Below are 22,072 nucleotides of genomic sequence, written 5' to 3' on the forward strand. Positions count from 1 at the left end.
GATTTAAGGTGATGTTACTGAGATATTTATATTTTTGACATATGAATGTGAGTAATGTGATGAACGCACTCCCACTGCAGCGTTTCTGGCCTGAAATGAAATTAAAGCCACTTAGAGCATTTGCTGGTATTTTTCCCAGAATCCCAATTAGTGTTTACTTGCTGTCTTTGTTGTGCTTATATAAGGGCGCGGGTGCCGTGTGGAGGCTGAAGACGAGCACGGGCAGATGCTCTTTTCATGTCACTGTGAGAAAGAGATTATTTTACTGGGAATAAAAAAACAACATCCAGAACTGTCCAACTGTCCAACAGATCAGCGTCAGAACCTCCATCACTGATTCACCTGGATTTAGACCAGATTTCTACTGAAGATCTAAACGTAGAAGCTTACAGAACTGAATCGCTGCATCAACTGATCAGCATCATACTCACCACTATTACCCTTATAAAAAAAAAAAAAAAAAAAAAATATATATATATATATATATATATATATATATATATATATATATATATATATATATATATATATATATATATATATATAAACTTAAATTATGCTGAAATAGGTCTGTACTTAAATCTTAATATTTTAAATCATAATATTTTAAAACTACTAGTTTGTACTTTGTAATATAAAATATATTCCTATATATATATATATATACTTACATTATGCTGGAAAAACTGTAGGTCTGTATTTAATTCATTATAATTTAAAACTACTAGTTTGTACTAGTAATTACTTGTAATTAAAATAATATAAATTTATATTGGTTTACAAGTCATAGTTTATTTTCACTACTATTAACCCTCCTGTTATTTTTTGGGTCATATTGAACCCTTTAAAAGTTTAAAGATCTAGGAAAAATAATTCAGTATTTTTGACTTAATTAGTGTAATCAACATATCAATCAACAACCCCCTGCAATAAACAAAAAATAAGCTAAATTTATTTTTATGTTTTAATGTTATGTAAAGCTATTATGTTTTATATGTTGGTCTTTTAAAAGTAGTAATAAAATATAAAAAGTATATTTGTGTGAGCTGTCCAATTGAACATTAAAACTCAACAACAACAAAAAAGAAATCTTATTGCCACAAGCCTCAGCTGTTATTTTAGATATTTTTTATCTAACTAAACTAACTAAAGTCAACTTTTTAATTCTAGTTTTAACACATAAAAGTTCATTATCACATGTTTACAGAACCATGGGTCCACCCCACTCTAGGACGCACAGCCCCGGTCGGTCCCAGCTGGCATGCATTGGACCGATTAAGCCACGGTTTCCCCGTCTCCGCATGTCACTGTAGATACAAGAGCCCTGGATTATCACCAGTGTAATCTGATGTACCATTAAAAAAATAATGAGTAAAATTTACTTTTAAAAAGTTTTGCAGTTTTCTGCATTTGCTTTTTTTAAGTAATTTAATTTCAGATAAATTTAAGTAACTTTAACTCAGTTTCAAGACTTAAATGTTACATAAAGTAAATAAGTGAACTGAACTCAATTCAATTATTTCTTTTAGTAAACTTTTCTTAATTTCTGCATACAATATTCCCTAATTACAATTACTTATTTTATACAATATACTCAAATAATTTATGATAAAATCCATGTATTAAGACAGTGTAATATGTGTGTTTTAACTAAAAATATTAAAATTTTCAGGAATTATAATAATTATTGTATCATACCATGGTTTAGAACATTCTGGATACAGACCAGATCTTTTGTTTGGGCCATATTTTGGTTCTTTGGTCCAGACCGTGGTTGTCGGCACTTTTTAAACCTGTGATTTTAGTTCAGTCAATAGTCCAAACAAGGAAGTTAAAGGAAAGTGAACACAGCCTCGCCACCAGGATTCCTCTAAGTGTGTATAAGTGTGTGTGGAGAGTATAATTCTGGTGGTAGAGTGAAAGATTTATGGGAGGTTGTAAACTATTCAGCGTTGGTACAGTAAAAATTAACGAGGCCTGTAGAGCCGCTGGGTCCGGAATGGTTCCTCAGAGCCTCTTAAGCAGCAGAAAGTGAACAGAGTCCAGAACCGGAGCTGAAGCTTCATTTAAACACGATCCAAAATCCGGTCAGGAGACGACTAACGAGAGAAAACTGCACCGTCACCTCCGCAACCAACCACACCCCCCAGACGCCTCAGCTAGAACCAATCGGAGGACTGTTAAACATCCAGATCAACACCCATAAGGACATACTCTCACTGACCCAAGAGCTTTAACTCATATGGGAAGGCTTTCCATGAGGTTTAGGAGTGTGTTTATGGTGTTTATGGGAATTTTTGGCCATTCTTCCAGAAGCACATTTTTTGAGAGATCAGATATAGAAGGTCTGGTTCACAGTTCTTTTTAAAGAGATCCTGGCCAATAGTACTCTCAAAATTTGATCCGGCGACCGTCAAACCATAGTGACCATTCAGTACAAATAATACAAATAAAATACAGATAAAATACTGAACCTGTGATTTTGCAGCTTCTAATTCTGAGATCAGAAAAATCGACTGCCTTTCCCTGAAAATTTTCTGCAGTCATTATTATAAAAGTGAATCTCAAAGTCTTAATTTAAATAGAATCTAAATTATGTTTAGAAATAATTTGGGGAAGTGGGAAATTTAATATTCATCTTCAGTCAAATAAATTTTTTACTTTTTAATAAATACAATTCAGCTTTAAAGTACAGTTAAAGTCAACTTTAAAGTCTTTAAAAATTATTTCAGTTAAAAAATCCAACTTTTGTAAAAAAAAAAAGTCTGCATGTTAGATTAAAAAAAATATTAAATTTTAGCCTAAGAATCAAATTTAAAATTCCAAAATATTATTTACGTGAAAATTCAGTTTAATTTCAATGCTTAAATTCCAAAGTTTGGTTTAAAATAAAATGTGGTTTTAATAAAAACAATCTGAAAAAAAACTTTACTTAAATGGTTAATTGTAGATGCCTCAGAGATGCTTAAATAATATTTAAAAGCAAATGCAACGCTAAACTTAAACATAATTTTTTTTTTTTCATAAATTTTAGTAATACATTTATTTTCAGTGATAAAACTCCTGCATCCGGACTGCAATTGAAAAACCAGGAGGATCAGTGATTTTTTTAAGGCTTTCTCGTGTCACATGACATCACAGCATTCAGTAGCTCCTTCATTTCCACTCGCTGTTGTGTTTTTAACGTTGATCTCCGTGGAAACTGTGGTGCACCCAAAGTTTACTGTAATTACAGTAAAGGCAAGGAGACGAAACTCATAGATGTGCGTCCGGACAGGACTAAAATCACCGGACGAGCACAAAAAGAGTTCAGAGAAAAACAGTAGATAATTCAGCCTGTCATTTTTTATCTCAGAGGTCGTCTGAGAAAAACACAAACATGATCATTCTGGACGGGAATAAAATCACAGAGGATAAAATCCCCTATAAAGGAGAATTGAATAGACATTCAGATGAATGTTATATGAATGTTAGTTAAGCATCTGTGAAGCATTTATAATAGACCATCCAAATAAAGTGTTTCTAAAAATCTATTTTTAACTTTGAATCTAAGAAAGTTGAAAACACACAGATATGTGTGTGTGTGTGTGTGTGTGTGTGTGTGTTTTTGTGTGTGTGTGTGTGTGGGCTGACAGGCTGTGAGTAAAACAACCATATGGCTGAGTGTGTGTGTGTGTGTGTGTGTGTGTGTTTACTGTATGTTCTGATGTCTCACAGATGGATGTGATGATTAACAGGAGTCGTTGTTAAACAGGAGCTTCAGCAGTTCTGATCAGATTCAGAACGTCGGCTCGGTTTAACGCTGATCTCAGTCCAGCGGTTCCTCTGGAGGCGGGAGATTTCTCTGACGGTGTTTAGCGGTGTTTAGAGACGCTGGTCTGAGCGGTGGATCCTCTCGCCGGTTCTGGTGTCGTTCCGGTGGGAGAGAAATTAATCGGCTGTTGGAGAATCCAGGAAATGAAGAATGAGCGCCGGCGCCGGCGGCTCTGACCCGGCCTTTACGGATCTGAAGGAGCGTGATGGAAACAAACACAGAACAGAATGGATTGGAAAGGTTTGATCGATGGCAGCCTGCTGGCATACTGTGCACACACACACACACACACACACGCACACTCAGGTAATAGTACTACAGCTATTACCTACATGTGATAGAGGTAAGCCTGTATTAGTCCAGTCCAATTTTGCTTTTTTTAAAACGATTTATTCTTCTAATTTTATCCCATTTTCTTTCCAATTTGGAAAGTCAATTATCCAATACTACATCAACCAATCAATCCATTTATCCTTCCATCAGTTTTATCAATACAATACTGCATATCCATTAATCTGTCCATACATGATCTTATCCATCCATCCTCTTCATCCATTTATAAATCCATCCGTTCAGCTGCCTGTCCATGTATACATGCCCTTTACATCCTGTCCCAGATGTTGGGCCGTGTAGCAGGACGATGACCTTGATGATTTTATACTTTGTTGAGTCATGTGACATTCTGTTTATATACTTTTTGTATAAGTTATCTAACTATTTATTTCTACTTTATTTTTTTCTACAATATTTCTTATTATAAGAGAGCACTTCAGTTTCTGAATCAGTTTTTTTGATTTTGTTATTTATAGGTTTATGTTTGAGTAAAATGAACATTGTTGTTTTATTCTATAGACAACTACAGACAACATTTCTCCCAAATTCCTTCCAAATTAAAAATATTATAGTCATTTAGAGCATTTATTTGAAGAAAATGATGCAGAGCCTTCAGACCTCAAATAATGGAATAGGGAAATATATAAGTTCATATTCATAAAGAACAACCTTGTTATTTTTTAATCACAGTTTTCATGCATCTTGGCATCATGTTCTCCTCCACCAGTCTTACACACTGCTTTTGGATAACTTGATCCTGGTGCAGAAATGATTGGTTCGATGGCTTGTGATCATCCATCTTCCTCTTGATTATATTCCAGAGGATTTCAAATTGGTAAAATCAAAGAAACTCATTTTTTTTAAAGCGCTCTCTTATTTTATATATATATATATATATATATATATATATATATATATATATATTATTTCCAGACAGACACAGTTGGTTCAGTTTGAGTTGGTGTGTTTGGTTTGATTGAGTGGATTGAGTTGGAGTGAGTGAGGTAGTGAGGGAGGAAGTGTATCTGATTGAGTTGGTTCTGGGTTCTGAGTGCAGCTGGAGTTGTGAGCGGCGCTGGGTGGGAGTGTTGGAGGTAAATCCACAGAAACCACACAGCGGCCCCCAGGGAGCCACCCGCCATCCTCAGGGCTTCAGAGCACGCTGGCACTCCGGCTGCTGCTGCCAGAGAGTGTGTTTATGAGTGTGTGTGTGTGTGTGTGGAGTGTGTGTGTGTGTAAAGTGTGTGTGTAGGGGGGTCTTGGCAGCAGCAGATGCCTCCGCTATGCATTTATTTTTCTCAGCGTTCTCCCCGAGTGTTCCTCCTGAATGCTGATCTGTTCTCTGTGTTGTGAGGGAGGTGGCGAGGCACTGAGGCACTGAGGCGGTGAGGCAGGGAGGCAGCAGGGCAGGCGGCGACATGATCAGACATATGGAGCGGAGCAGCAGCAGCAGCAGCACTGAATATATCTGCAGCTAACTGGAATGAATAACGCAGCCTACGCACGACCATATGCACGCCGCATTATCGGGAATTACACCCAACAGGTGCATCTGTCAGGACGCCGGTGCTGCCGTACCGTCATTACCGGCGCCGGAGGCTGATACCGTCCCCAGCTCAGAGACACGGCGAGCTCCATCTCTCTTTCTCTCTCCACAGACCAATCAATGAAAGCGGCTGTTAGATGCGAGAGAGCAACTCGTCCAGAAATGAAATTTTCCCGTGCCGATGTCTGAAGCACTTTACTGCCGATCGATCGCAGACGGAAAAAGATGAGATCTTCATCTCAGAACTCCAGATCAAACAGATTCAGAGACTTTTATATACAGTACACACACACAAACTATCAGAAAATACAGCGTTCTATACTACACTATATATATATATAAATATACAGCTTTGAAGAAAAAAAAAAATAAGAATCCAATTGTTGTTTCATTCTATAAACTACGGACTAAACCTTTCTGCTGAATTCCAAATAAAAATATTGTCGATTAAAGCAGCAAGAAAAATGCAGAGCTTTCAGACCTCAAATAATGCAAAGAAAACTCATAAAGTTCATATTCATAAGATATTTTTTTTAAGAGTTCAGAAATCAACATTTGGTGGAATAACCCTGTTTTTTTTATCACAGATTTCATGCATCTTGGAGACTCATGTTCTCCTCCACCACCAGTCTTACACACTGCTTTTGGATAACTTTATGCCAAAGTGTATATAACTGGTGCAAAAATATAAAATATTTGAGCAGTTCAGTTTGGTTTGATGGTTTGTGATCTTCCATCTTCCTCTTGATTTATATTATTCCAAAGGTTTTCAATTGGGTCAAATCAAAGGAACTCATCATTTTTAAGTGCTCTCTTATTTTTTCTAGTATATATAAACTGCATAGTACGTTTTTTTTTGAGATATGAGTTCAGTTTCACTACTTACCACAACCAGACCTAATTACTGCAAGACCTGCTTTTTGAAGAAATTCAAAAACAGAAGAGACCGGTCTACCAAAATTACTACTAGAGGTCATGGACAACTCATCTATGAGGTTGCATGAGAACCCAGAACAACAAGAAGGCTTTAGTACCCTCTAGTCTGGATACTGATGGAAGTTGAGATATGATTGAGTATGGAAGTATACAGGTTCTGTATGGGATCCTGCAGCACATTTATTCAGCACATCTCTCACTAAGAGGTACACTATCCTGAACTAGCCTCCGATAGTTAAGCGACAACCATTTCTGTTGTTATACTTCCTGTTACAGAACCTGTTTTGTGTATTTTATTATCTGGTGATGCTACATGTTTGCAGACTCTCCTGTAATATGCATTATATGTATATGTCAATTATAAATAATTGAGTATCTGTGTGCAATAATAATGTGAGCTGTATGTATTATATATATATATATATATATATATATATATATATATATATATATATATATATATACATATATATATATATATACTGTGTGTAAGAAAGCTCTGCTTTTCTCTGGGTTTGCTACAGTCAGGGCATTTGAGAAGAAAATACACACACACACACTTCTGTTCCCGCGGGCACAGCCCACACACTCCAGCCTGCTCCATATTTATTTTTATGTTGTCAATATCAATTTTGGCCCTCCACCCTCTGCGTATTTATTTCCATCATTTATTTCATATCTTTCATCGCAGACACACACCTCCAGCTCGTCCGTAACGAGGCCCGCAGGAGCGGCAGCTCGGCCGGTGACGGATGGTGTGTGTGTGAGCAGGGTGTGTAGATATACTACAGCAGCAGCAGGGTATTCAGCAGTGGGTGTGTGTGTGTGTGTGTGTGTGTGTTTATGAAGAGTTAGAGAAGACTAAAGTAGCCTTAAGGAGAATAAAGGAAAAGTGGAGTTAACTCTTAGACGTCTGGAGTTTATTACCTGTGCTTTATTGTAATATTAATAAAATGAATTAGATTATATAGTTACTAAATTACAAACCAAACACCAGACTGTCTGCAAGATCAAACACCAGAGTGTCTGCAAGATCAAACACCAGACCATCTGCAAGATCAAACACCAGACTGTCTGCAAGATCAAACACCAGACTTGTCTGCAAGATCACAAACCAGACTTGTCTGCAAGATCACAAACCAGACTTGTCTGCAAGATCACAAACCAGACTTGTCTGCAAGATCACAAACCAGACTTGTCTGCAAGATCAAACACTAGACTGTCTGCGAGATCAAACACCAGAGTGTCTGAAAGATCAAACACCAGACCCTTTGAAAGATCAAAAACCAGACCCTCTGCAAGATCAAACACCAGACCCTTTGAAAGATCAAAAACCAGACCTTCTGCAAGATCAAACACCAGATCATGTGTCTGAAGAAACACTAGATCGTCTGCCAAATCGAACCCCAGACTGTCTGCAAGCTTAAACACCAGATCATCAGTCTGAATTGTCTGTCAAATCGAACACCAGACTGTCTGCAGGATCAAACACCAGATAATCTGTCTGAACAAATACTAAATCGTCTGCAAGATCAAACACCAGAGTGTCTGCAAGATCAAACACCAGACCATCTGCAAGATCAAACACCAGACTGTCTGCAAGATCAAACACCAGACTGTCTGCAAGATCAAACACTAAACTCTCTGCAAGATCAAACACCAGAGTGTCTGCAAAATCAAACACCAGACCATCTGCAAGATCAAACACCAGACTGTCTGCAAGATCAAACACCAGACCCTGTGCCCGACCAAACACCTGACCCTCTATCAGATAAAAGACCCTCTGATTTAGTCTGAATGGGTTGTGCTGAAATTCTGTAGGTAAAGTTGATGTTAAACTGAATTAAATGTAATGGTCTATTTTAAACTGATGTAAATTAAATTTGCGTGGTTAAACAGTAATGTTGTTTAGCTCCACCCTTTTACCCTACAGCAGATTAGTCATATATGGACTGTACATGGGGGAGTGTTTGCTGTGTTTTGTTAAAAAGAGCTGTTTAAAATGGAAATGAGGAGCTGTCCGGTGTCTTCCTCACTGAACTTTCTCTGGTTCGCTGTATGTGGTGCTAAAATTGGTCCCTCCGGGGCGTCTGGTGCCCTCAGTGATCGGAGAAGCGGAGAGGGGGGTTGTGGTTCACCCTGGTGGTTCAGAACTTTTCTGTTCTGGACTTTTATTCCTTTCTGTGCAGTAATAAATCACTCAGCCCGCTGTACTGTAATTACTGTTCTAATGATAATGGAATGAGTGTCTGTGCTGTACACTAACGATACAGGTGTAAACCATAACTCTGAACTGAGCAGGAAAATTTGAACTGCAGAGAGTAATAAAGCAAAACTTAGTTGAATCTACTAAGCCACAAACCCCAAATTTACCCCCAATGTTGTTGGTTAGACGAAACTTAATTTGGTAATCTTTTTTCTTTTACACTGAAGATATAAGGCTCAACACCAACAACGCCAATGTGACCAATACAGTGATTAACGAAGCAAAAATTTCAAACCATGAGCCAAATCCGAGTCAAAATACATGTAAATCATAACAACCAGCAAGACACTCCCAGAAATAATGTTAGGTAAGCAACCAGAATGGAGAGTAAAAAAAAACAAAGGAAAAACAAGAATTTATACATAAACCTAAATTGCAAACAGGTGAATGAAATCAATACTCAGGTGATGATGAACATGAGAACAGTTCCTGAATGGACAGTAGAGCTCATATGTCCTGTGTAAGAGAGTTGTTATGGAAATACCTCTCTTATACAAGACACTGACAGAAATAATGTTTTAGGTAAGCAACCAGAATAGTTGGCAATACTTTGCAAAGATTAGAAATAAACACACAGGAATTTATACATATATATATACATTTATTCATACATAATTGCAACAGGTAAAATAAATCAATACTCAGGTGATGGCGAACAGGACAACAATTCCTGAATGGACAGTAGAGCTCATGTGTCCTGAGTAAGAAAGGTATTATGGGAATTGCAGTAAACTTGAAGCCAAGAAGACAAAGAATTTGCACTGGTGAAAACTGCATGCTTCATGTATCAGATCTGGCTGGAGGTCTGGCACTTTCCTTCGAGTGCACTGGTTCAAATCCCAGTCATGCAGCTTGCTTTCTCTGGGTGGGTACAGACAGTAGATGGCGCTCTTTTCTCTCCCCTCATTACTCCTAGGGTGATGTGGATCAGCATAAGGCTGCGTCTGTGAGCTGATGTATCAGAAACGAGTCGCTGCACTTTCCTCCGAGCGTTAGCACTGTGATGCTACTCTGTAATGCTGCAGTAGCAGTTAGAAAAGAGGCAAAGTCTGACTTTACATGTATCGGAGGAGGCGTATGCTAGTCTTCATCCTTCTGGTGTTGTGGCATTATAGACATTTGGCCTAGCTACATTGGGAAAAAATAGAAAAAAAAAATAAACAAATAAAAAATAATAATTAAAAGATAAAAGCAGAGATTTAAGGCAAAAACTGAAGTTCAAACATATACTGACAACAAATTTGGCAATACTTCGCAAAGTGCTAAACTAACTAAATTGTACTTATAGAAAAAAACAAGTAAATGAGCTAAATAAAGAATATCAAACACCTCCACATGGTTTGAGGAGAGACAGATGATTTAGACCTGCAGTAACACAGTCCTGACATGAGCCTCACCAGGAATTACCTGTCTAAAGCATGGGAGCTGCAGCGTATCGGAGTGACCGGCTGTCCCCGAGTGACCATCGCCTCCGTACCCTCGGGACAGGATGATGAAAGCTGCTGCTGTCTCTTTAGGAAGGTGTGTGGGACGAGGAGCCTCTTCAGCCCATCTATTATTCAGAACATCGTTTAAATAATGAATGAACAGCACCTACAGCTCCTTCAGCTCAGATCCAGAATCAGTCCTGACGGGTTCAGAAGTAGCGTCTCGCTGAGAGGCTTTATTCAGATCCATTAGCAGGAGCTGAGAGATCACACACCTGTCCAGTGTCAAGCTGTTCATTACACCCGTACGTTACACTCTGTAACACATACAGACTGTGGCCACACCCACACCTCTGTTAGTGAATTAATTCCCTGCCCACTAATGTGCTCTTTCATAGCTATTGTTGTCATTAATGAACTCATAAACATACAAGTTCTTCAATAGATCTTTAGTAAAGTCAGCTGTGGACCGCGGGAACTGTGTTCTCTGGAAAGATGGAGCTCCATCATTCAACGTCCTGATCACACTAATGCTCAAATAATGTAATCAAATCCTCACAGCAAACAGTTGGTAACTGGGTAGTAGGGTAGTGTTAGTAACAGGGTGGAAGGGTTGTGTTGGTTATGGGGTGGTTGGGTGGTGTTAATGGGGTGAGAGGGTAGTGTGAGTTATGGGGTGGTTTTGATAATGGGGTGGTCGGGTAGTCTTTGTAATGGGGTGGTAGGGTAGAGCAGTTTTGGTAACTGGATAGTAGAGCAGTTTTGGTAACTTGGTGGTAGAGCAGTTTTGGTAATGGAGTGGTATAGCAGTTTTGGTAACGGGGTGGTAGGGTAGAGCATGTTTGGTAATGGAGTGGTATAGCAGCTTTGGTATAGGGGTGGTAGAGCAGTTTTGGTAACGTGTGGTAGGGTAGAGCAGTTTTGGTAACTGGGTGGTAGAGCAGTTTGGGTAATGGAGTGGTATAGCAGTTTTGATAACTGGGTGGTAGAGCAGTTTTGGTAACTGGGTGGTAGAGCAGTTTTGGTAACGGGGTGGTAGGGTAGAGCAGTTTTGGTAACTGGGTGGTAGAGCCATTTTGGCAACTGGGTGGTAAAGCAGTTTTGGTAATGGAGTGGTATAGCAGTTTTGGTAACGGGGTGGTAGGGTAGAGCATGTTTGGTAATGGAGTGGTAAAGCAGCTTTGGTAATGGGGCGGTAGAGCAGATTTGGTAAAGTGTGGTAGGGTAGAGCAGTTTTGGTAAGTGGGTGGTAGAGCAGTTTTGATAACTGGGTGGTAGAGCAGTTTTGGTAACTGGGTGGTAGAGCAGTTTTGGTAACTGGGTGGTAGAGCAGTTTTGATAACTGGGTGGTAGAGCAGTTTTGGTAACTGGGTGGTAGAGCAGTTTTGGTAATGGGGTGGTATAGCAGTTTTGGTAATGGGGTGGTAGGGTAGAGCAGTTTTAGTAACTGGGTGGTACAGCAGTTTTGGTAATGGAGTGGTATAGCAGTTTTGGAAACTGGGTGGTAGAGCAGTTTTGGTAATGGAGTGGTATAGCAGTTTTGGTAAAGGGGTGGTAGGGTAGTTTTGGTAATGGGGTGGCTGGGAAGTTTTGGTGAGAAGTTGGTTGAGCAGTTTTGATAATGGGGTGGTAGGGTAGTCTTGGTAATGGTGTAGTAGAAAAGTGTTGGTAAGAGTTTGGTTGAGAAGTTTTGGTAATGGGGTGGTAGAGTAGTGTTGGTGAGAGTTTGGTTGAGAAGTTTTGGTAATGGGGTGGTAGGGTGGTATTGGTAATGGGGTGGTAAGGTAGTGTTGGTAATGGGGTGGTAGGATAGTGTTGGTAACGTGGTGGTAAAGCAGTTCTGGTAACAGGGTGGTAGGGTAGTGTTGGTAATAGGGTGGTAGGATAGTGTTAGTGTTAGTAGTGGTATAGCAGCTTTGGTATAGGGGTGGTAGAGCAGTTTTGGTAACGTGTGGTAGGGTAGAGCAGTTTTGGTAACTGGGTGGTAGAGCAGTTTGGGTAATGGAGTGGTATAGCAGTTTTGATAACTGGGTGGTAGAGCAGTTTTGGTAACTGGGTGGTAGAGCAGTTTTGGTAACGGGGTGGTAGGGTAGAGCAGTTTTGGTAACTGGGTGGTAGAGCCATTTTGGCAACTGGGTGGTAAAGCAGTTTTGGTAATGGAGTGGTATAGCAGTTTTGGTAACGGGGTGGTAGGGTAGAGCATGTTTGGTAATGGAGTGGTAAAGCAGCTTTGGTAATGGGGCGGTAGAGCAGATTTGGTAAAGTGTGGTAGGGTAGAGCAGTTTTGGTAAGTGGGTGGTAGAGCAGTTTTGATAACTGGGTGGTAGAGCAGTTTTGGTAACTGGGTGGTAGAGCAGTTTTGGTAACTGGGTGGTAGAGCAGTTTTGATAACTGGGTGGTAGAGCAGTTTTGGTAACTGGGTGGTAGAGCAGTTTTGGTAATGGGGTGGTATAGCAGTTTTGGTAATGGGGTGGTAGGGTAGAGCAGTTTTAGTAACTGGGTGGTACAGCAGTTTTGGTAATGGAGTGGTATAGCAGTTTTGGAAACTGGGTGGTAGAGCAGTTTTGGTAATGGAGTGGTATAGCAGTTTTGGTAAAGGGGTGGTAGGGTAGTTTTGGTAATGGGGTGGCTGGGAAGTTTTGGTGAGAAGTTGGTTGAGCAGTTTTGATAATGGGGTGGTAGGGTAGTCTTGGTAATGGTGTAGTAGAAAAGTGTTGGTAAGAGTTTGGTTGAGAAGTTTTGGTAATGGGGTGGTAGAGTAGTGTTGGTGAGAGTTTGGTTGAGAAGTTTTGGTAATGGGGTGGTAGGGTGGTATTGGTAATGGGGTGGTAAGGTAGTGTTGGTAATGGGGTGGTAGGATAGTGTTGGTAACGTGGTGGTAAAGCAGTTCTGGTAACAGGGTGGTAGGGTAGTGTTGGTAATAGGGTGGTAGGATAGTGTTGGTAGCGTGGTGGTAAAGCAGTTTTGGTAACAGGGTGGTAGGGTAGTGTTGGTAATGGGGTGGTAGGGTAGTGTTGGTAACAGGGTGGTAGGGTTGTGTTAGTAACAGGATGGTAAAGCAGTAGAGTACTGTAGTTATGGTATGATAGAAATGAATCAATATTGTAGATTTTATGTATACTGAACTCCACTCTGAAAAGGAGTGACAAATCTGAAAAACACAGTTTGGTGTCCAAGAAAAAGCTTCTAATTGGACGACAGCGAGGGTCTCTGTAATGCGCCTACTGGGACGGATATTACCGCGTTCATTTCTCAAAGTTCTGGATCTGTCCGGCGGGGCAGGAGTCATTAAGGAGTCGGCGGCTGACGCAAAAGGGCTTAGTGCTCATTACGACCAGAAGAACCGGTAGCTCCACCACGTCACCGTCCCCACAGAGACGGAAGAACAGAACATTATATTCAGAGAAAAAGGGAAAGAAAAGAAATGCTGGTGAATGAGAGCGGCCTGTTATAACCAGAACTGAGAACAGACTCTCGTCCTTGGCTTTCAGCAGGAATGTGGACATGTTCCCTCTGAGGAATTTGATGGAAATTCATAATATCATATATACAGTACATCATATCTATGTATATCACTATGTAAAAGCATATATTATACTGTATTATTTATGCTGGGACTCTGTTAGAACAGGAAGTCTGTCCTTATGTTGAATGCATGACAGTGCGTCATGAATTGATTCGGGATAATTAATTCAGAGCTTTTATATCAGTATCTTCTTGTAAAGTGTTCCTTCAGAGGATGACCTGAAAACACCCAAACCTGTACATCTTCTGAGTGATGCTGAATATCATGTTGTGCTAATGTCTCACCTGAAACTTATCTCAGGAACTAAAGTTCTTCACCATCAACTTCGAGAACTCACTGGTCACTTCATTGGCAGAATGAATAGGTGGATGATAAGAAATAATGGTTTTGTCACAGTAGATATTTAAAGGAAGTGAAGCTCTGTATAAAACAGGAACCACCATATGGCTTGGAGTGGGCTAATGGACTACAGAACAGTCGGTCACAATGATCTGAAGGTCTCAGATCGTGCTTTGCACAGTTAATGGAGTGGTATAGCAGTTTTGGTAACAGAGTGGAAGGGTAGTCTTGGTAACAGGGTGGTAGGGTAGTCTTGGTAATGGGGTGGTAGGGTAGTCTTGGTAATGGTGTGGTAGAGTAGTGTTGGTGGGAACTCACTGGTCACTCCATCAGTAGAATGAATAGGTGAATTTTAAGAAATAATGGTTTTGTCACAGTAGATATTCAAAGGAAGTGAAGATCTGTATAAAACAGGAACCACCATATGGCTTGGAGTGGGCTAATGGACTACAGAACAGTCGGTCACAATGATCTGAATGTCTCAGATCGTGCTTTGCATAGTTAATCATGCTCTTTCTGGGTGGGTAGGTGGAGCTAGTTGCTGCCTGCCTAAAGATGCTTCATTGGTGGCAGTTGGAGAGTCGCAGAATATGAATCACATTTATCGAAGGAGGCATGCGCTTGTCCTGATCATCCTAGTGTTTGTGGTGTTATTAGTAATAGGGGTATTTCAAAGGAGTGAAGAGAATTGAGGAGAAAAAGGGATAGAAACAAAAATTGATTGCTTCCAAACTTTTGAACAGTGCAGAAAGTGCAGTAAATTCTGACAGAATTATTGTCCATATTGAAGATCTCGCTCAAGAAACCTCCTTCCATCAGTCTGCTCCGATTGTGTCTCAATGAACAAACAAAGCCGAGTGGTTAAGGTCCAAATCCACGGCAACAGGAGGGCTGGAGACGGGCTTTCTGGACAGATTTGGACCCATTTGTTGGGGAAGCGAGGAGGATTATCCAGATCAGGGCCCATTTGTGGAGGAAAAATGGGTCTTCTCGCGCCCCGGATCCCTGCAGGTTCCAGGGAAAATGTCACTTATTATCTGGCACTGTGGAGATTTTATAATTCAGCGCTCTGGCCCGGCTCCAGAGAGGAGATTGCTTCTCCGGCTCGGCGTACCCCTGCCAAACGGACAATGACATTTTCTCCAGCGTCTCCTGCAAACTTTGCGAAGGCGTTCGGCGCTCGGCGTGAGCGCTGATCAATGACTTCATCAACTCGGTGGGAAACCGGTACCTGAGCGAGTTCCTTCTGAGTGGTCAGCTCTCGGTCCAGCATGTGAAACTGTAACATAAACTCTATTAATTTTATTTTAACTGAGACGGTATTATGTACTGTTTCTGTTGCTGTAGCAACCTGGAAGCATCCTGTCACTGATGATTCAATCCTACAGTTATTATATGATCAAACAGAACACTGCCTTTATGTGATGAATCATTCCTCTATTGTTTCCAGATAGAAAACAAACATGCTTTTCTGCTGAACTTTACAGTATCTGTGTATTAGGAAAAGCCTTATAATATTATATAAACAACAATAGAGGAGTTCTGATTCAATGTTTTACTTGGTATTTCAGTATTGAAAGCTAGAAAACACATTCCGTTGGAAACATAAGGCAGCAAGAAGGTAATAGTAGGAATGTAATGATGATATGTAAGTGTTTACAATATTTGAGAGAAAAATGACTTTCCAAAGTTGTTCCAGGTTGTGAAAAATAATCAGGTACCTTGTTGGAAACCTCTTGATACTCTGGATACAAGATGACTGAGATTAAAATGGTTGGATAAGGAGGTATACAGGTTCCATAAGGCACCTGCAGCACATTTACCTGCAAATGTTGCAGCTGGGCCTGTAGATCCCGCTCTACACTCATAAAGTGCCAAAGCTGATGTCCCAGCTAGTCCCTTAAATTGCTCAATTGGTGATAAATCAGGTGATTGGGCTGAAAAAGTATGAATTACTATAAAAGCCTTGCTGCTGTTTGTGGGTGAGCATTATCCTGCTGAAGAATGCGAATGCCAATGCTGATGTTTCGCACAAATCGCTATGCTCTTAGTGTTCCTTGCATCAATACTAGTGGTGACCGACTGTCGTATGCAATTTGGACTCTGTAATGCACCACAACAAAAGCAGGATTAAAGCCTGCTTCCAGTCTGTAACAGCCAAGGATTCTGGTCCATGATGCTACTAGAAATGAAAAGTGCAACAGTGTAAATGCTGTAACTGCAGTAAAAGAGGATCAAACTCTTGCAAATAGCCTCAAATTTCAGGAGAAGCGCTGGAACAGAACCGGTGTTAAACAGAGCGGTCCAGCTCAGGCTCTGTCCTCAGGATATGCTAATTCGTGTATGCAAATATTTCCAGAGAACAGAAGTGTTTGACTCTGACAGGCATGTCAGCGGTGTATGCTCCAATCAAACAAACAGCCTCGTTAATTAATTAACACCTGAGGATCACACCTCCTCATATCTGTCACATCATCTCTTTGAGTCTGGCTCGTCATCTCAGAGCTAAACGGTTTTTACTCAGCAGCGAATCAGAATCAGGTCTGATTTATAAGGGGGATCTCTCATCCATCCATCCATCCATCCTTCCTACGTACAGCCGTCAATTCCTCCAGCCACTCATCCATCCATCCAGCTCTCCCTTCATCCACCCATTCATTCCTCTATACAGTCATCAATCCCTATATCTATCCATCCCTTCTTTCATACAGCCACCAATTCCTTCATCCATCCATCCCTTTCTATATACAGCCATCAATCTCTGTATCTACGCATCACTTTCTTCATACAACCATCAATCCCTCCATCTATTCATCATTTAGCCATCAATACCCCATCCATTGTTCCCTCCATATAGCCATCAATTCCTCCATCCATACACCTATCCCTTCCTCCATACAGCCATTAATCCACCCATCCCTTCCTTCACTCAGCCATCAATCCCCATCTATCAATCTTTTCCTTTATACAGCCATCAATCCCTCAATCCATCCATTGGTTCCTTCATATAGCCATCAATCCCTTCATCCATACACCTATCCTTTCCTCCGTACAGCAATAGTTTATCTGTCCACCCTTTCTTTCTTACAGCCATCTATCCCTCCACCCATTCATCCATTTAGCTCCCCCTCCAAGTATCTATTCCTTTCTTCCTTCCTGCATCCATCCATCCATCTATCCCTCTTTTCATTGCTTCATCCATCATCCATCCCTGCCTCCTTCCATACCTTCCCCTATGCTTCCATTCCTTTTTTATCCATTCCTTCCCCCTTTCTCCATCCATTCTTCCATAACGTCCCACCTCTATCCATCCATTTATCTCTGCCTCCTTTCCTTCTGTGTATACATCCCTCCATCTCCATGCACCAATCCATCCGTACCCTTCTCCATGCCTTCATCAATCACTTCATCAATCCCTCCCTTCCTCTATCCATCTATGTAAACCTCCATCCGTCTCCTTATGTGCTTCTTAACCATTGTGCACTGTAAAAAAAATATATGTACCCCTGAAATATGGAAGTATCTTCTCTGTAAAAATCATATTAAGATGTGAGAATTTTATTACAGACATTTGTTAGCATAGCACTGGGTCTGAAGTCTACCTGTAATCACTGTCTGTAAGGCAGGTATTCCCCCTGTACGCAGTGTCAGTCTGATCTCTCAGCGCTGTTTTTATATTTATTTCTGAAGAACGTCGTCTAGCAGAGCTGAACCTTCATGGATTTTGATTTTGTTTGTATTGTAAAGAAGCAGAACACAGAATATTCTTCACACTCCAGCGGAGTTTATTGCTCCTCTGATGAAGCAGATCAATAAGCAGCATTTCCATACTGCTGTGCACTGGGCTCTGGACCTGTGCTCGAGCTCACTCTGGGCTCTCGGAGTTTTAAATACCACTCGACATGCGACGTTTGTGAGGAGAGCAGGTGGTGCAACACACTTCTAAAGGCTGTCCTTCACCGTCTGAAGACCTTCTTCTTCAACAGCACTTAAACCAGCTTTAATACGGATCTGATTAAAAGCCTGTGATTACAGTGATGCTGAATTATCTCTGCAGTGTGCTGTCTGTAGGTTTAACCCTCCTGTTGTGTTCTGGGTCAAATTGAACTGTTTTAAAGTTTGAAAATCTAGGAAATCTAGGAAAAATAGTTAAAAGTATTTTTTCAATATAAAACTTCTTCTGCTTGCTTTAATTAGTGTAATCAACATATAATATGAAAATGGTCTCACCTAACCCTAACCCTAAAATCTAACCCTACACCTAACCCTAACCATAACCCTTAATCAACCCTAAAATCCAACTCTACACCTAACCCAAACCTTAACCATTAATCAACCCTAAAATCTAACCCTACACCTAACCCTAACCATAACCCTTAATCAACACTAAAATCTAACCTTACACCTAACCCTAACCATAACCCTTAATCAACCCTAAAATCTAACCTTACACCTAACCCTAACCATGACCCTTAATCAACCCTAAAATCCAACTCTACACCTAACCCTGTGATGGAAGGTGTTTATTGAAATGATTCATAATCAATGACGTGTGATGATTCATAAACAATGACGACTATTAATGATATTACTTTTTGTTCTATGCGATGATAATGTGTACTGTGAACATTCTACCCTCAGTGAGCTTTTTTGAAATGCTGAGTAAGAGTTTTCTCTATCTGGCTATGTGTATGTGTTAAGGAATGCACGTCACAGTTGTTCTACAAATTCTGGCGCCAGGGTCATCTTCCTTTCTGCTTGCAATGTTTTGAGAACCAGCCTGATATGCTCACTAAGGGATTATGTCATATCACATGTCAGAAGAAGTTGACGTGTCACAATGGTGGCACTGTGCCCATAATTGGGAAGTAAGGGATGGGAGGATCTAAAAGGTATAAAGAGAGCTTGGCACCTCTTGCAAGGCAGGAGTTCACTCTGTATTCATTACGTGTGGCTTCTCAATAAATCTTGTTACTCATTCTGATCAAGACTCAGAGACTCTGAATATTTCTTTCTTCCTGTCATTATTTTTCCACCACAATTTGGCGTCACGGAACAGGATGAGCATGGTCTTGCGGCGGAGGGGGAGAGACTAGCACCTGCCGAGGACGCTCTCCAGCAAAACAGCTGGGCCCCAGAAGCAAGGGAAAATTCCACAGAATAAAGGACAAGTACCGCGGGGGTAAGTGCGGCCTCTCCCCCCCATTCGCAAATCCAGGCCTCATCGACAAACATTGGTGGTGAGTGACAGGTTAACTAATTTACTCATTAAGGAAATTTTAAATGTAAACAATTGTTCTTAAATTAATTTACTCCCCTCCATCCTTCCTTCAGCACTCCGCCCTGGACAGTGTATAGTTACATGATGGTGTACAAGACTAGCCTGGTCATAGCGAGGCCTTTATTGATGTATGTAAATATATCTTTGAAGTTAAAGAGAAGACTAGCCTGGTCATAGCGAGGCCTCTATTGATAGACGTGTCATTAGAGTAATAGGTCCCGGGACCGTGGGGAGGAGTGCATAAATAATACTATAATAGTACAGGGTACTGATTGTGTATTAAGCAGGGTTAGAAGAAGGAAGGTGAGACGTGATTATTGGGGCTAAATTACTCTGAGTCATTAAAATCGAATGAGAGAACAAAATGGGATCCCAAGTAACTAAAGAATTGAAATTTAATCCAAAAATTCATGACGCAGCTCTTTTCAATCAAATGAGCCAAGACTATATGTGTATGTCTGTGTGTGTGTGTGTTTATGTAGTGTTGTTCAAAGGTTTGGAATCATTAGCATATTAACCCAATATACATATATTAAAGTAGGGCAGAATATTGAGCCATGCTGGAACTGTTCAATGTAACATGTTTCATTATCTTTATGGAAAATGCTGTAGAATTCTGAGGATGGCAGTTTAGTGAATATGTGAGACTGCTTCATGTTTAAATAGTAGTGATGAGTTATGTACAAATGTCCACATTGTGAAAGTCATCCCTGATTGAAACAGAAAAGAGATGAGGATTCCAGGCTTTTGATACAATGTGTGTGTGTGTGTTTCTGCGTGTGTTGAATAAAGCAGTGAGAGAGATAGACAAAACATCTCTTCTCTGCTATCTTCTATCACATTTGGTGTGCGTGTCTGTGTGTGTGTAAGTGTGTATGTTTCTAACATTTGTCTAACTCTGATATTCTGTAAGCGAATCTAATGATGAATATAATGTGTGTGTGGCTGTGTCAGAATCGCTCCCTATTCCAGAAATAGTGCACTATATAGTGTAAAACCATTTTTGCAGTACTGTTTAAAACCGCAGCAGTACATTCTGTTCCCTATATAGTTCACTATGAAAAACCTAATGCATCACAAAATTTAGAAATTCCAAAATATACTATAATGCAATGCAGTGCTGTTGTATTAGACGTCCTCAGAGCAGGACAAACATGGTTTATTGTTTGGTTGTTCCATAATTCGTTTAGTAAATAGAAAATGCTACATAGTGAAAGAGTTAATGAGTGAGCCATTCTGAACACAGCTTCTGTCTTCATGTGGTTTAGGCCTTTTCTATTATTATTCTTTTTTATTGAGACTGATTTCAGCTCAGTCTCAGCTGAATGAGATTTAAAGAATACACATATCTAATTTCTCTAGTGGTTCTCATGTATCTCAGTCTATGCTGATCTTTTGATTCTCTTAATGAGGATGGTAGATTTTAGAAACCAGTAAGGAAAGATCTTACTTTCTTTGGAAAGCTTTAATTTGACAAACTTAATATTGTATCTATTACGAGCTGCAGTGAATTGGGTCTCTCTTTCTGACTTTTAAACAAGGAGACATCAGATGTTTAAAAAAAAAAAAAAAAAAAAAAAATGGAGCTTTTTGTTTTGCTTTCCATATGTTTTTCTATTTCTCGCAATGAAGAACTTGCTTGCATATTCTTGGCTATATTTTGAGTCCCCATCAGAGCACAACAATATAATGTTAATGTTTATACAGTTTAGAAATATCAAGCATCGTTTGGCTGGAAATAATTTTTGTTTTAGTTATTTCATGAGGCTAAACAATTTTTAACCATGTTAGAATTCCTTTCAGGATTTCTTTTTTATTATTATTTTTTTCTTTTAAAGTTTTTTTTTGGAGGGATTTTTTCTCTTTTGACTGATTGTTGCTCAGTGCTGTTTTCTGGGTGTTTGAGAAGGCGGGGGTGGTGCTCATCACAGGAGTTTTGACCCTCAGAGACAGGGTCCTCTGCAACAGTACTGTGAACATCATCTGAACCAGAGCACTTCATTAGGAGAGTCTCAGATGAGAGACTGTGTTTGGTCCAGCTGTCGGTCGATGGCTGGACTGCGTCTTCACCGGACCTGCTGTGATTGAAATGTTACAGCACTGGTCCAGGAAACTGGTTTCAGATCTGGAAGAACTGAGCGATCAGAGACCGCTTCAGACAGCACCTGCTCAACCATCAACACCACCCACCCCCAGCAGCCAATCAGCCCAGTGGATTCACCCCTCAGCCTGAGCCAGCAACAGAGACGTGAGACCAGATTTTTTATTTTTATGCCTGTTTACTTTTTTCCATTAAAAGGAGTGATTTTATTTAATTTTTGATGTTTATGCCTCATGTAGAAAATGTTTGGTTAAACTTTAAATCTGGTGGTGACTCAAATTATGACTGTTTTACCTTTCTTTTTAAGAGAGAAAAAAAAAAGGGAGGTTTTAGCTTTTTTGGTTTCTCTTTTAAATAGTGTTTCTCATCAAAAACTTTGATGAATTAAAAATAATATCTAGTTCAGGGAAAAATCTTTAATTTCATTGTAAACAGTAGCCAAACATGGTTGCTGGGCAGATTAATACATTAAAGGCCTATCACACATTGGCCCTCAATTTTCA

At 39.9% G+C, this 22,072-nt stretch overlaps 1 protein-coding gene across 1 annotated transcript in view; it reads left to right on the forward strand.

The window, feature by feature from the left end:
- Window positions 1-305: 305 nt before the first annotated feature.
- si:ch211-260e23.9 (uncharacterized protein LOC555795 homolog) overlaps window positions 306-22,072 on the forward strand; it is a 414,295-nt gene continuing 392,528 nt past the window's right edge. Inside the window, exon 1 of the mRNA XM_007235912.3 lies at window positions 306-317. The gene's annotated coding sequence lies outside the window, so the exon portion shown is untranslated. The remainder of the gene's footprint in view (window positions 318-22,072) is intronic.

This window comes from Astyanax mexicanus, chromosome 23 (genome assembly GCF_023375975.1).
Source record: "Astyanax mexicanus isolate ESR-SI-001 chromosome 23, AstMex3_surface, whole genome shotgun sequence".
Lineage (NCBI taxonomy): Eukaryota > Metazoa > Chordata > Actinopteri > Characiformes > Acestrorhamphidae > Astyanax > Astyanax mexicanus.